The sequence below is a fragment of the Ursus americanus genome, chromosome 36, assembly GCF_024610735.1.
Source record: "Ursus americanus isolate L20-20 chromosome 36, mUrsAme1.1.p, whole genome shotgun sequence".
In the NCBI taxonomy this organism is placed as follows: domain Eukaryota; kingdom Metazoa; phylum Chordata; class Mammalia; order Carnivora; family Ursidae; genus Ursus; species Ursus americanus.
In genome coordinates, this window is record NC_142162.1 from 19,423,541 (window position 1) to 19,437,590 (window position 14,050).

At 40.9% G+C, this 14,050-nt stretch overlaps 1 long non-coding RNA gene across 1 annotated transcript; it reads left to right on the forward strand.

Annotated features, from left to right (window-relative positions):
* The first annotated feature begins 19 nt into the window (after positions 1-19).
* On the forward strand, positions 20-11,464 carry LOC148107046 (uncharacterized). Its single transcript, XR_015723176.1, has 4 exons — positions 20-87; positions 596-671; positions 5,510-5,701; positions 6,440-11,464. It is a non-coding gene; the product is annotated as an uncharacterized LOC148107046 (long non-coding RNA).
* The last annotated feature ends 2,586 nt before the right edge of the window (positions 11,465-14,050 follow it).

The following is a 14,050-nucleotide window of genomic DNA, read 5'->3' on the forward strand; positions in this document are numbered from 1 at the left end:
GTCCGGCTGGAAACAGGCTCCCCCCCACCCCAGGGCCGCCGTCGCTCAGCGCAGTCTGCGAGTCGGGCGTGAAAGGGGGCTCCACAGGTTGGTGCCCCCCGCTGGCGCCGCTCACCGCGCGCTGCAGTTTCGCCGGGAAGAGAATAGAGGAGTGAAGAAGGCTGTTTCTTCAGATAGCTGACAATTAGATAACAAGGATGTAAAGTGCCCAACACAGTGCCTGGAGCGTACTAAGCCCTCAAATAGCTTTGTCGTTTATTACCCTTTTTATATTACAACTTTATGAAGTGATAAGATCTCATTTTAAAAGGAGGAAAATGAGATTGAGGCGTTAAGAGACTTACTCAGTGTCACACGGCTGATAGACGATGGAGGTGGGATTTGAGCACAGGTAGTCTAGTACCAGACCTCACTTTAAATTCGCTACTTGTCCCAAATTATAGCTGTCTCAGTATTTTATGTGGACACTATTAAGGGTTAAACGTAGTAGTCCAGTTACAGATTTGGGTGGCACATTATTAGGTATAAGGTGCTTAGGTATCTACAGAAGATTTTAGTACAAAAGACATTGGAAAATTATTGTGGCTTTTTGCAGGTTCGGATTGTAACTGTCTCAGCTTGAGAGATGAGGACATGAGAACTGGTAACCACAAGCACATTTTCTTTCAACTGTAAGTAACTTTTTGCGTTACTTTTCAAGAACCACTGACAACAAAAACTGTTATTTCTAATGTTGGTATACGTTCCTCTATTTAAAAAGGAAAAAGTTGGGCCAATGAAAAGTCAGCGTCTATTTTCCATGTGGCAACATGAGGAAATGGCTAATAGGAAATAAGCATTGGATTATTATGTAGCAAGCTTGGAGGGGTGACATTTGGGGAAGGTTGAAGCCCTTATTTCCAACAGAAGCAGAGACAGAGAGAGGAGGGGAAAAAGCTTCCGTGTCCTAAGTGCTAACCTCAGGGACTGTGTGTTCAGATAACTCTTGGAGACTTGCTCCATTCTGTAGCTTCTCCCGGGAGCTCAGCTCAACCAAATCATGCAAACAATTGCATCCAGCACCAGCCACACAAATCCTCAGGAAAGATACGCAGACCATGAGAGAGTATTACCTGAGGTTGGGAACCAATGGAGGGCGCATTACCTGCAAAATAAGTAGGCCGTTGCACCAAGATCCTGAATTTGGAGTGTGGAACGCAGATGAGACATGGATAAGCTATTCTCCAAGGCCACATACCCTACCTTATAACCTTCCCCATTTACCCAAAAGTCATCTCAGGAGCCTTCTGGGGGGAAAAGGGAGAAATTACCATGAGTAAGTCATCAGGAAGATTTCAGTGAATAGGTGAGAGTTGAACTGGGACTTAGCAGTGGGTTCAATATGGATAAACAAAGTGTGTGGGCAGGCTAGGACATTGTAGGGAGAGATGGTAGTAGTGACAAGGAAAAATAATGGCGTGGCATATGTTTGTGTTAATATCTTACCTCTGCAACTTACTAGTGTGTGTCCTTAAACGTTATTTAACCTTTCTGAATCTCAGTTTCCTCATCTTTAAAATGGGGATATAATTAATCATTCATTCAATAACCTGTCATGTACAAAGTACAAAGGATTCACTTGTAAGCCTATGAAGATGAAACGGCGAGGGCCCTGACTTCAATGTAGTTTTCAGCTCAGAACGACATGCAAAGAAGTATAATACGATAAGAGAATATATGTGCAGGGCATCAGTGGGGAGGAGGGATGTCTAAATCTGCCTGGGACTTCAGGTGGAGGTTGTTTTGAGCTGAGGCTTTAATTATCCATCCACCCACCCATCCATCCAACATGTATTTTAAGCACTTGCTATGTGCCAAGCCCTGTTCTAAGGTACTGGAGATAGAGTAGGAAACAAATTAAAAAGTCAACAATTCCCATCTTCATAGATTTTTCATTTATAGTTTTTTAATATATTTATATGCCTATGGAGGGAGACAAGCAATAAACTAAATAAGGAAACTATATCATATCTAATATGTAAAATAAGCACAGAAGGGGGCTATGAAGATTTGGGTGGGAGGGCTTGTCGGTATTTTAGTAGGTGGCCGGGGATGACCTTCCTGAGCAGTCCTGTGATTTTTGAGTGGAGCCTGATAGAAATGAGAGATCCAGGGCTGCTTATTTCGTGTTTAGAGCAGCTACTGCTCACCAGGCACTTTGCAAGAGGCTGAGAAAAGCCTTAAATGCCTTGCAGAGGTCTTCTTGTTTTCTTCTTTATTTTAATTCCGTAGGCAATGGGAGAGTGTTGAAGAATTTTGATCACGGGTATGGCACTCTTCCATTTGTGTCGTAGAAAACTCACTCAGAAGTCAGATGGATGACAACACAGCGGTGGCAAAATTAGAATAGCCACATTGTCAGCTAGGGGCTTCCTACTCCTTGCATATCTGGTTAACTTGGATGAAAATCCAGTTCTGTGGCCTGTGACAGTCTTCATGATACCTGTTCTCACAGTTTGCTTCTAGTGTGTGTGTGTCCTCCTTAGTAGTTCTTAACTTTTAGAGCTATCTATCTCCTTTTTAGCAAAACATGTTGAATGTAGAACTTAGCTTCCTCATCAGTTTCTTTTTTTTTTTTTTTTTAAGATTTTATTTATTTATGTGACAGAGAGACAGCCAGCGAGAGAGGGAACACAAGCAGGGGGAGTGGGAGAGGAAGAAGCAGGCTCCTAGCCGAGGAGCCCGATGTGGGACTCGATCCAGGAACGCCAGGATCACGCCCTGAGCCGAAGGCAGACGCTTAACGACTGCGCTACCCAGGCGCCCCTCCTCATCAGTTTCTGAAAAAATATCCACTCATACTGGTGTGTGTGTGTGTGTGTGTGTGTGTGTGTGTGTGTGTGACAGAAAGAGAAAGAGAGAATACCTCACTGAGGATTCAAGGGTCACTAGGGGGTAGGGTTTCAACTGAAAAGATGGGGGCGCTGAGAGCACCCCAGCCAGTACCAAGTGCATCCAAGATAACTGTACTTGAAAGGAGTCCACACTTTGAGCATCTTTCATATGTCTTTGGAATATTTTAAAGGCAAAAACTATGAAGTTGAGTTTTAATGCTTGCTAAACCTCTTCCTGCCCACAAGTGATTGGCCTGGCAGAGAGTTCAAATCTCCTGCTTTCATCCTCCCTCTTATTTTCCTCTCACTCTCCCCCTTCTTTCTGTGGAGCAACCAATAAAACCATCCACTTGCCTCCGTAGATAATCCATTAAAACCTGTACCCCTCAAATGTCAGTTTCCACCCCCCAAGGGATTATCAGAGTTTTTCCAGCAAAGACAGCACAACCTTTCTAAGAGGATTTTTGGTGAATAAAATTCTCTCTTTCCCATCGTACATTTTCTCAAGAAAAATATTTGCAGACTGTTGTATGTTTTACTACAGGGCTTCAGAGGGGGTGGCGGGGGCTGGAGGGGAGGAGTGGTGAGTTGGGATCAGAAGGTAAAATGTAGTACCGCTGTATTTTACTTAAGGCTGTTGGACCACATCCATCTTCCAGGCTAGTCCCAGTCTCTTGAAGGTCTGCTAGAAATTTTCTCTAAAGCTCCACTGGTGCTAATGCCTATAGGATTTCTGGGTCTGTTTAGGCAGCAGCATCCTACCCCACCCACTCCCCATGTGTTAGTTGAAATTCAGTAGCCCTGGGGTTCCTAGGTTACCCTGAAAGCAGGTGGGATTCTCAACATAGGGCATTGACCACATTTGTTCACCCTTAGAGTCGGGGCTGACCTCTGGACCCACATTGATTACAGAAACCCCTCCTACTACATTAATACTGGGGTGTAGGCCAACCAAGGACTGAGGGCAGAGCTGTGGTATCTACCAAACGTTTTTGCTTATGGGGTCAGGAGAGCCTGACTCTGTGACCTCTCTCCTGTTTCTGGATCTTAATTTCTTGAGTTCTTTTCATTCCTCCAAAAAATACTTATCCTTACAAGAGCCAGAACAGATGGAAGAGTTTCTCTTCTCAGCCTCTAACCCCATGTAGTGCTATGGGCATTAAATCTGCCTCTCGTGGCTGCTAGATTGCAGAGGCAAATGTGTGAGATACTACTGATCTTTTGTTTAGGACCCGGCTTCCCAACTAGATAAAAATTCAATAGTCATGTTCAGGCCTAGGGCTTTTTCCAGTGTGTTCCCTGACCCAGAGTAAGTAACTCACTTACCCCATAGCGTGGGGTACATATAAAATATGTAATGGAATGCTTATAGCATTGGTAGTTGGGTGGACTACCCATGTGAACTAAATATCTGAACCTGGGGGGCTGAGCTGTGCACACTCTGCACGTTTACACTGATACCTTCACCTCTAACCCCGAATAATCTTCTCTCTTCCTCCCTTTGAATAACTTCTTTAAAAGCAAGGAGTAGGAGGATAATCCAGATTTTCACAGGAAGTTCTGAGCTTTTCCTGTAATGTTTTGCTTTAAATTCCTCCTACAACAACTTAACTCCAACAAGCCTGATTTTCCACACTACTTTCCAACAGCAATGTGGGGATGCTTTGTGGCAAAAGCCTCCTAAGTTTTAACACAAATGCAAAGGTCACTTCTCCTTCCAGCTGTTACATTGCCTAAATTCTGGTTTACAAATCCAGACATTTACCACATTGCCAAGCATTATTGCCATTAACAATGCTATTGTTAAGCATTCAGCTACCCAGTGTTCCCTAGTGATGCACTGGCAACTTTGCCATCACATAAATTCCTAAACCTGGATCCTGCAAACTTATAATTAATCATTGTCTACATTCCAACTGTTATTCCTCTAATATTTCAGAGGATGTGAAAATCCTTTTTCTTCTAAAATGACTTTATTTCTCGTGGCATGTAGCGTTCACTAGGGGTTTTAATAGGCAGTCCCCCGTTCAGATCTTTGAGGGACCCTGACTCAGTAGAAGAAGCAGTCATAATAGGAATCTTTCATCCCCCTGTACAGAGTTTAAGTTAAGGATGTTTTTTGTCTAGCTGCTTTTAATATTTTTTCTTTATCACTATATTTTGCAAATTTAATTACAATGTCTTGGTGTTTGCCTGCGTTTGTTGATTTTGATGGGAGTTCTCTGTGCCTCCTGGATCTGGATGTCTGTTTCCTTCCTTAGGTTAGGGAAGTTTTCAGCTATTATTTCTTCAAGTAAATTTTCTGCCCCCTGTTCTCTCGCTTCTTCTTTTGGGAGTCCTATAATATGAACGTTCTTATGTTTGATGGAATCACTGAGTTCCCTAAGTCATTTCTCCTGTTGCATAATTCTTTCTGTCTTTTGTTCAGCTTCATTATTTTCCATTATTTTGTCTTCTGGGTCACTAATTCATTCCTCCTGCTCTTCCAGCCCGCTGTTCGTTGCATCAAGCCTGTTTTCAATCTCGTTGATTGTACTCTTCATCTCTGATTCTTTTTTAACTCTTTTATCTCTGCAGTAAGGGTCCACCTGATGTCTTTTTTTTTTTTTTAAAGATTTTATTTATTTATTTGACAGAGATAGAGACAGCCAGAGAGAGAGGGAACACAAGCAGGGGGAGTGGGAGAGGAAGAAGCAGGCCCATAGCGGAGGAGCCTGATGTGGGGCTCGATCCCAGAACGCCGGGATCACGCCCTGAGCCGAAGGCAGACGCTTAACCGCTGTGCCACCCAGGCGCCCCCACCTGATGTCTTCTATTCTTTTCTCCAGGTCAGTGAGTATCCTTATGATTGCTTTCTAATTTCTTAATCTTCTCAAGAACTTTGAAAGGAAATATTTTTGTCTCTATTTATGAATTAGGAAACATAAAGACCTAGAGTGTAGTTGACTTGTCAAAGTCATGCAACTAGTGAGTGCAGGAGTAGGTTTCTTTCTTTTTTTTCAAGATTTTATTTATGTATTTATTTGTCAGAGAGAGAGCAAGAGCATGAACAGGGGGAGGGGCAGGCAGAGGGAGAAGCAGGCTCCTTGATGAGTGAGGAGCCCAGTGCAGGACTCAATCTCAGGACCCTGGGATCGTGACCTGAGCTGAAGGCAGATGCTTAACTGGCTGAGCCACCCAGGTGTCCTGAGGAGTAGGTTTCAAATCCATATTTGTCTTGACTCCAAAACCTATATTCGTTCTACTGTATAATATAAAATATGTAATGGAATGCTTACAGCATATTTGGTGCTCAATATATTGTACTTTTTGTTCTTATTTTTTTTCACTTAGAGTCAAATGTTTATATATTTTAATATATTTATCTAAATATATTTTATATAAAATATGTGATATATGGTTTTGTACATTTAAATATTTTTTATATTTGAAATATGTGATATTTTATGTAAATACTTATCATATATAATCTGTATATGTTATGTATTATATGTTTGTTATATATGTATTATGTGTGTATGTGTCCTTTCTTGTGGTTCTGCTTCTCTGATTGAATACCACTGAAGCAGGGGCAAAAGTGAAGGCTGGTACACTTGTGAAGAGGCCAATACCATTTAGTCCAGGACCAAAGATCCAAGATGTCATCATGGAGACGGAGAGAAGTTTACTAATTTAAGAAATGTTTTGGAGGTTGTAGTATGGTTCTCCAGAGAAACAGAACTAGTAGGATAGGGAGAGAGAGAGAGAGAGAGGAAGAGAGAGAGAGAAAGAGAGAGAAGGAGAAAAGAAAGAGATTTCTTACAAGGAATTGGCACGTGTAATTATGGAGGTTGAGAAGTCCCAAGATTGGTAGTTGGTAAGCTCGAGACCCAGGAGGGCTGATGGTGGAAGCAGGCAGGCTTGAGACCCAAGCAGAGCTGAAGTTTCAGTTTGAGTTTAAGGGCAGGAAAAGACTGAGGTCTCAGCTCAAGCAGTCAGGCAGAGGGAGGTCCCTCATATTTTTTGTTGTTTTTGTTCTAGTCAGGCCCTCAACTGATTAGATAGAGCCCACCCACATTAGAGAGCAATCTGCTTTACTCTGTCTACTGATTCACATGTTAATCTCATCCAGAAACATTCTCAGAGACAAACCCAGAATAATGCTTAACCAAATGTCTGTGCACTTCATGGCCCAGTCAAGTTGATGCATAAAATTAACTTTCACATAGATGTAAAGGAAAATCTCAGTTTTTTTCCTTCCTATGTAGAGAAAACCCCAGTTCTCCTCTACTTTGAATTTCTTTCCTGTGAGTTTCCTACTAACACAAACCACTTCTGACATTTCTAGTCACCAAATGTGTGTGTGTGTGGGGGGTAGGGTTCAAGCCTCTGATGCCAGCTGGATGTCCTGCCATTCAACTCAGTTCTGACACTGTCTACCTGGAGACAGTCTCAGGTCTCATGGGTAAGCCTGCCTCTCCCCACCACCACTTCAGATGCCAGTTGCAAGCTTAGTTATTGTTTGTGCTTCTGACCCTCTGGCTCTAGATCAAAGGTTTCAATGACCCCCTCCTTGAGTACATTTAATTTGCTAGCGGGACTCACAGAACTCAGGGAAATACATACATTTACAGGTTTATTCAAAGATACGATAAACGAGATGGGTGAACAACCAGATGAAGAGATACCTAGAGTGAGGTCTGGGAGGTTCTGTCCCCGTGGAGTTGGAGTGCATCACCCTCTTGGTGTGGATGTGTACATCCACTTGGAAGCTCCTTGAATCCCATACTTTCAGGACTTTATGGAGGCTTTATCATGTTGGCATGATTGATTAATCATTAAATCCATTTTCAGCCTTCGCCTCTCTCAAGAGAATGAGGCTGGGACTCAAAATCCCAAGCTTCTAATCATGCTCCCTCTTTCCAGTGACCAGTCCTTATCCAGGAGCCATCCAGGAACCTACCCAAAGTCACCTCATTAGAACAGAAGATGCTTGTACTGCTCTTATCACTTAGGAATTGATATGGGTTTCAGGAGCTATGTGCCAGGAACTGGGGACAGAGACCAACATACGTATTTTCTGTTATCTTGTGATAACAGGGGGCTCTGCATGTTAATTTTCAACAAGGGGCCCTGCATGTTAATTTTTTATTGGGTCCTGCATAATATGTAGCAGGTCCTGACTGGATATGAGGAGTGAGGGGGAAAGAAGCTCAATGATTACACTTAGGTTTTCGGCTTAAATGACTATGTAGATGGTAATGCATTTGGAGGTGCAATTTGGGAGAGAAATTAAGAATTTTGATTTGAGCAAGTTAACTTAGTGCTGCCTTTTAGACATTGTGGTAAGATATTTGTTGCTTGCTTCCCCAGCATTCATTTCCCTCTTCCTGGTTCCTGGATAGAGCCCATTTCCCAGCTTTGTGGTTAGGATTTGATTGGCTCTAGTTCCAGCCATCCACATGCCATCCATATAACAAGTAATCAACTAAGCCGAGTAGACTAGTGCTCTTTGTAGTTCCCTTTATCCCTAGATTCAAGAATAAGGGGGAAAAAGGATAAGGAGAGACTGTTTGAGAAGGAGAGGCAAAGCCTGCAGAAATGGAGCCTGAAGGTTTTTTTGTTTTGTTTTGTTTTAATCCCGGGCCATGGATACTTATGGGAGAATCTGCTTATTTTCCCAGTATCTATCCTTGCCATCTTCCTATGTAAGAGACCTTCCACTGTTTAGCTGGCTACATGGTCTCCTGGTATAAAGACTATATTTCCCAACATTCCCTGAAGCTAAGTACAGCCATGTGATTATATTCTGTTTAATGGGCTATAGGGGGATGCGATGTGTACAATTTGCTGGACATATTCTTAAAGAGAGGGGGCATGCCATTTCTCCTCCCTTCTACTTTCAGCATTCTAGAATTTGAATGAATTGACAGAAACACCAGTAGTAAGCCACAGACAAGAACCCTGTCCTTTGACCCCATACAGCCATGCCATGCTTAGATTGCCTACCTTTTATCTTTTATAAGAGAGTTAAATACTATCTTATTTAAGACAAGACTATTATCCACCACTAGTTTGGATTTCTGTCACATGCAGATAGTGTTAATCCTAAATGATACAATATTCAGATAATTAACTCCTTTTCTTCTCATGGTACCTAAATAATGATCTGTTTCTTACAAACAAGACTCTAATAAGGACAATTTTTTCTTACTCAGGCCATGTGCAATTTGGTGTACATACACACTGAAAAAACCCCTATCCAACCCATCTTTTGCTTTGCCTCTTAAGTCCTCAAAAGAAATATAGACACTTTACTAGGATCTATATTATTAAAAGCCCACTACTTTCTCTAGGGAAGCAACAATTGATCCACATTTACTGGCACCAGCTCACATTTCATAAACCCTTGTTTAAAATTAACCCAAACCGTTAAACAACACAGAAAAAAAATTCTTTTTAAATTACACTATAAAAACTGCCTTCTGAGAAACTGAAACAGGTGAGTTTATATGTAATCTCAGATAAGGTGACCAAATATCCAAAATTGGCTAAGACAGTCCCAACTCCCAGATTGCTGGCTGCTCTGGTTTCTGTCTCAGCACACGTCCTGTGGTTCTGGCCAGATGTCATCCAACTTTAGGACAGGAATTCCTGCCCCTACTTGGGCGAACAAGTTACTAAAAATGGGGAGAAACAACATGAAAGTGGAAATGGTGAAAAACTAACTAAATTTTGGTTGCAATTTTAGTTACATTTTGGTTCTTTGTTTGACAGTGCTTGTAAGCATTTGTCAACCCGTATTGTTTAGCTTGGAGTCTTTCAAACTGTATGGGATGATCCATTTCTAGGGGTTCAATCAGTATTTCTACAAAGTGGAATTGATTATAATAGGCTAGAAAATGCCAGTATGCATTTCACATACTAAAGATGAGCATTTTTCAAAAATTTCTATTTATGTTTTATCTGTGAGCCTTTGGTTCAAGAGGGTGGTCAAAAGAAGTTTAGAACTCACTAAATTTTAGTCATTTAGGAGTGCACTCACCCACTGTCTCTCGTGTCATGCAGCAATATTAAGAAATTTTAAACCTTTCATTCAACAGATATTTGACAGATGTAACGTTAACACTGCTTGTGCATTGCTTCCCTGGATAGGGTTTCCCTAAGCCCAATTCTCACACAAGTTTTCCAGGGCTGTTCCAGGGACTTTGCAAGTGTCCAGGACTGTAGGATGGGGGTTGTCTACAGGGGATTGGTCAGTGGACAATTCAACTTTGAAGTTCGCTGGATAGATGGTGTTTAAAGACTAAATTTAAGTTAGCCAGTGGGGCAAGGAGAGAAGGGCATTCCAGATAGAAGGAGCAGTATGTGTTAAACAGGAGAGAGAAGCAGTAGAGTATATGGGTTCACAATATCTTAGATGTAATTCTGAATTCCAAAAAGTTCTAAAAGCTGAAAGCATTAGGCAAGAAAACCAATTCGATCTGAACTCATTGGTGTGCTGCATTTGTCAAATGAGTTCAGATTGTTTTTCTCATACTACACTGATATCCAGTCAGTCTAAAGTATGGTTATGGTCCATAAGATGTGTATTTGAGTTCTAAAAGAATATATAATTATAAAAGACTGGTGCATTAACTATTTACTCATCAGTTTTATAGAAGGTATTATTTTTTCCCTCTTTAAGTTTTTTTTTTTTAACGATTTTATTTATTGGGGGAGAGAGGGTCAGAGGGAGAAGCAGACTCCCTGCTGAGCAGGGAGATCAACTCAGGGACTTGGTTCTGGGAGTCAGGGTCATGACCTGAGCCGAAGGTAGACCCTTAACTGACTGAGCCACCAGGGACCTCTCCTCTTTAAGTTTTAATGAAAATAAAACCTCAGGAGCACCTCGGCGGCTCAGTCAGTTAAGCGTCCAACTCTTGATTTTGGTCAGGTCATAATTACAGGGTTGTGAGATCCAGCCCTGCATTGGGCTCTTTGCTGAGTGTGGAGCTTGCTTAAGATTCTCTTTCTGCCTCTGCCCCTCATCCCACTCGTGCTTTCGCTTTCTCTCTATCTCTCTCTCAAAACAAAAACAAAAACCCTTAAACCTCAAAATCCATAACATTAGCAAAATAGAAATCTAGTAAAGCCAGCACAGTAATTTATGCATAATTATGGAAGAACTAGTGCATAAAGTGGTTACATGATAAATCTCAGGGATCAGTTTGTCAAATTTATACACAGCTTACTTATAATTGATGATTTCTTAATCTTTCTCCAATTGTTTAATGGTTTCCATATGCTTGCTTGTGCTTGACTCATGTGCATTTGGTGAATCTTACCTACCACAAGCAAGTAGAAGTCTACAAAGTAAAAAATGTTCTCCTTTTCACCACTATCCTCCTCCCCTTTTAACACATTGTCCAGAGGTAGCCACTCTCAAGAGGTATGTATGTATTCTTTCAGACCTTTTTTAAAACTTGTATGTGAGCGTGCCTTATGTCATAGATACACAAAAACAAATGTTGGGTGATGGGCGTTAAGGAGGGCACATGATAAGATGAGCATGGGTTGTTATATACAACTGATAAATTATTGAATACATCTGAAACTAATGATGTACTATAGGTTGGCTAATTGAATTTAAATAAAAAAAAGAAAAAGATACCAAATGTTTCTTGTGTCATTCCCTCACAGAAATGGCATAATGCTATGAAGGTGTTTTGCAACTTGCCCCCTTCACTTAGTATGTTATATATGTCTTTTCATGGAAATATGTATTGATCAACCTTCTTTTTAATGATTGCTTTGTGTTCTGTTGCATGGGTGTTCTTTAATTTAACCGTTGTCCTACTGACAGGTAAATAGGGTTTTTCTATGTTCTTATGATGGCAAATATTCCTTCAGATTTACATCTCTGTACTACCTCTTAGTCATACTTAAAGGACGTCACTCTCTAAGGTCCTTAGCCAAAGCATATATTTTGTAGGAACTGGTAACTTCTTTTCTCTTAAACCAAAGAGAAGTCATTCATGTTAACCTGTAAATACAGCAACAAAAAGCATTGTGTTGATTTTTTATGAGAATTATAAGGGTGACTAAGAGGGCTCTGACATGGTAGAAACCATTAATGTCTTGCTGTTGACTCCTTTAGCTCACCAATCTCATCTTCTGGTCATTCTGGAGGTTACTCTTAAAATTCTTCCTTAGTGTTCACTTCATCATATCTTTCATTGTAGGAACATCTAAGAAGCACAGACCTGAGAAGGAATCTGTAGGTTAAGGAGGTGGAAGTTGCTAGAATTTAAAAGCAGTGTTTCCACACTGGAGAAGTGCCATGGCACAAGGATGCTTTCTAATTCTTTGCCTCCACCCTCTGCCTCAAATAATGACCTACTCTGAGAGGAGGGAAGTGTGTTGGTTAGGAGCGTAGGCTCTACAGTCAGAACCCTGGGTTCTACCTCTTGTTAACTCTGGGGCTTGAGCAAATGACTTACCTCTTTGTGACTCAGTTTCTTCATCTATTAAAATGGGGACAGGGATAGTGATGATGATATCACCTACTCTGTAGGGTTGCTATGAAAAAATCAAAGATTAGTATTTGTAAAGCTCTTACAGGGTCTGCTACATAATAAACTCTATGTAAGTATTTGCTAAATAAGAATGATATGGGCACTGTGACTGTTTTTCTGAGTTTCCTGAAGAAACAGCTATTCATGAAATCTTCCCAAAGCTCAAATGTAGCTGAAGTTCCCCAAAATATGGTGTGAAAAATCTTCCTTTGCCTTCACTGTAGAGGTGTCTCTGTTCAGTGCTCACAGAAGTCCTTATTTCAGTGGTCTGCTCTGGATGTCCAAACTTCTAATGAGAAATGATACCTTATTTAGATAAAAAAGAAGATGGACTGATATTGGATGTCTACTTTCTAGATCGTTGTTAGCACATTCTTTGTGTTCAACAAAATACTCTCACAAGCAGAGGAGCTTTACAAAAACACATCACAGAAGAAATTGAGTTAGATTTCAGAAACATAAATACAAAGAAAATTGTCTGGATTCACAGGAAATCTGTGACTTTCTGAATGCAAGAAAATGATATGAAATTCATTGACTATATATTTATACCTCACATTTTCAGATTTTAATATTACAGCTATTAGAAATGCATCCAATTTGGGGCGCCTGGGTGGCACAGCGGTTAAAGCGTCTGCCTTCGGCTCAGGGCGTGATCCCAGCATTATCGGATCGAGCCCCACATCAGGCTCTTCCGCTATGAGCCTGCTTCTTCCTCTCCCACTCCCCCTGCTTGTGTTCCCTCTGTCACTGGCTGTCTCTATCTCTGTCGAATAAATAAATAAAATCTTTAAAAAAAAAATGCATCCAATTTTTATTTATACAACAGCCGATTAGCCAGATCTGATATTTTACAAGGTTTTTTTTTTTTTTTTTTTTTTTTTTTTACTATTTCCTTCCCACCCTAAACCTGCAATTTTCTGCATTTTGATCAATTACAGAGCATGTGAAGTCGGTGTGAAACTGGTTTCTCTTAATATGGTTAGACTTCCAACACAGACCGTATAGTTCCTCACTTTCTCTTTAGCAGGAAGTTACAGGACCAAAAGATCACACCTTCTGGGGAGCCTCCATATTCTCTGGAGTAGTTTGTAGCTTTGGGTTGAACACTCTGACCAAGTAGTTTCATATTCTTGTCTGCTGTATCATGATTTAGTTTCCCAACAAAGTTGAATGTCTTACTTCCTCATATTATCACTAACAGGTTTGACACCAGCTTTAAACCCCAGCTTCAGGATAGAATTATACTTGTAGGATTTTGGGTGGGATTTCTAATACTGAAAGAGGGAGGGAAATTTTGCTTGCCGTGCATAGCCACCGAAGTACCCATGGAGAGTTGGCATTCAAGCTTTTAGACTTTGATTCAAACACTAGCAAGGAAGCTGTAGCAGAAACAGCTGTAATCAACTTATAATTGGATATTTTATGTGTTTGGGTTTTTTTATATCTCACCTTGTTCCCAAAAGTCAAGCAGTACGTGATTCCCCTTCTAGGACAGCGTCAGGAAAAGATGGAGCTCTCTAATTTCTTTTCTTTCTCCTCGGCCTGCACAGGCCTGTGCTTAACTCTGTAATAATTTCTTTTCAAACTCTAGTTGCTCAGGCAACTACACTCTTTGCCCTCTAACTTGACCCCATTTCC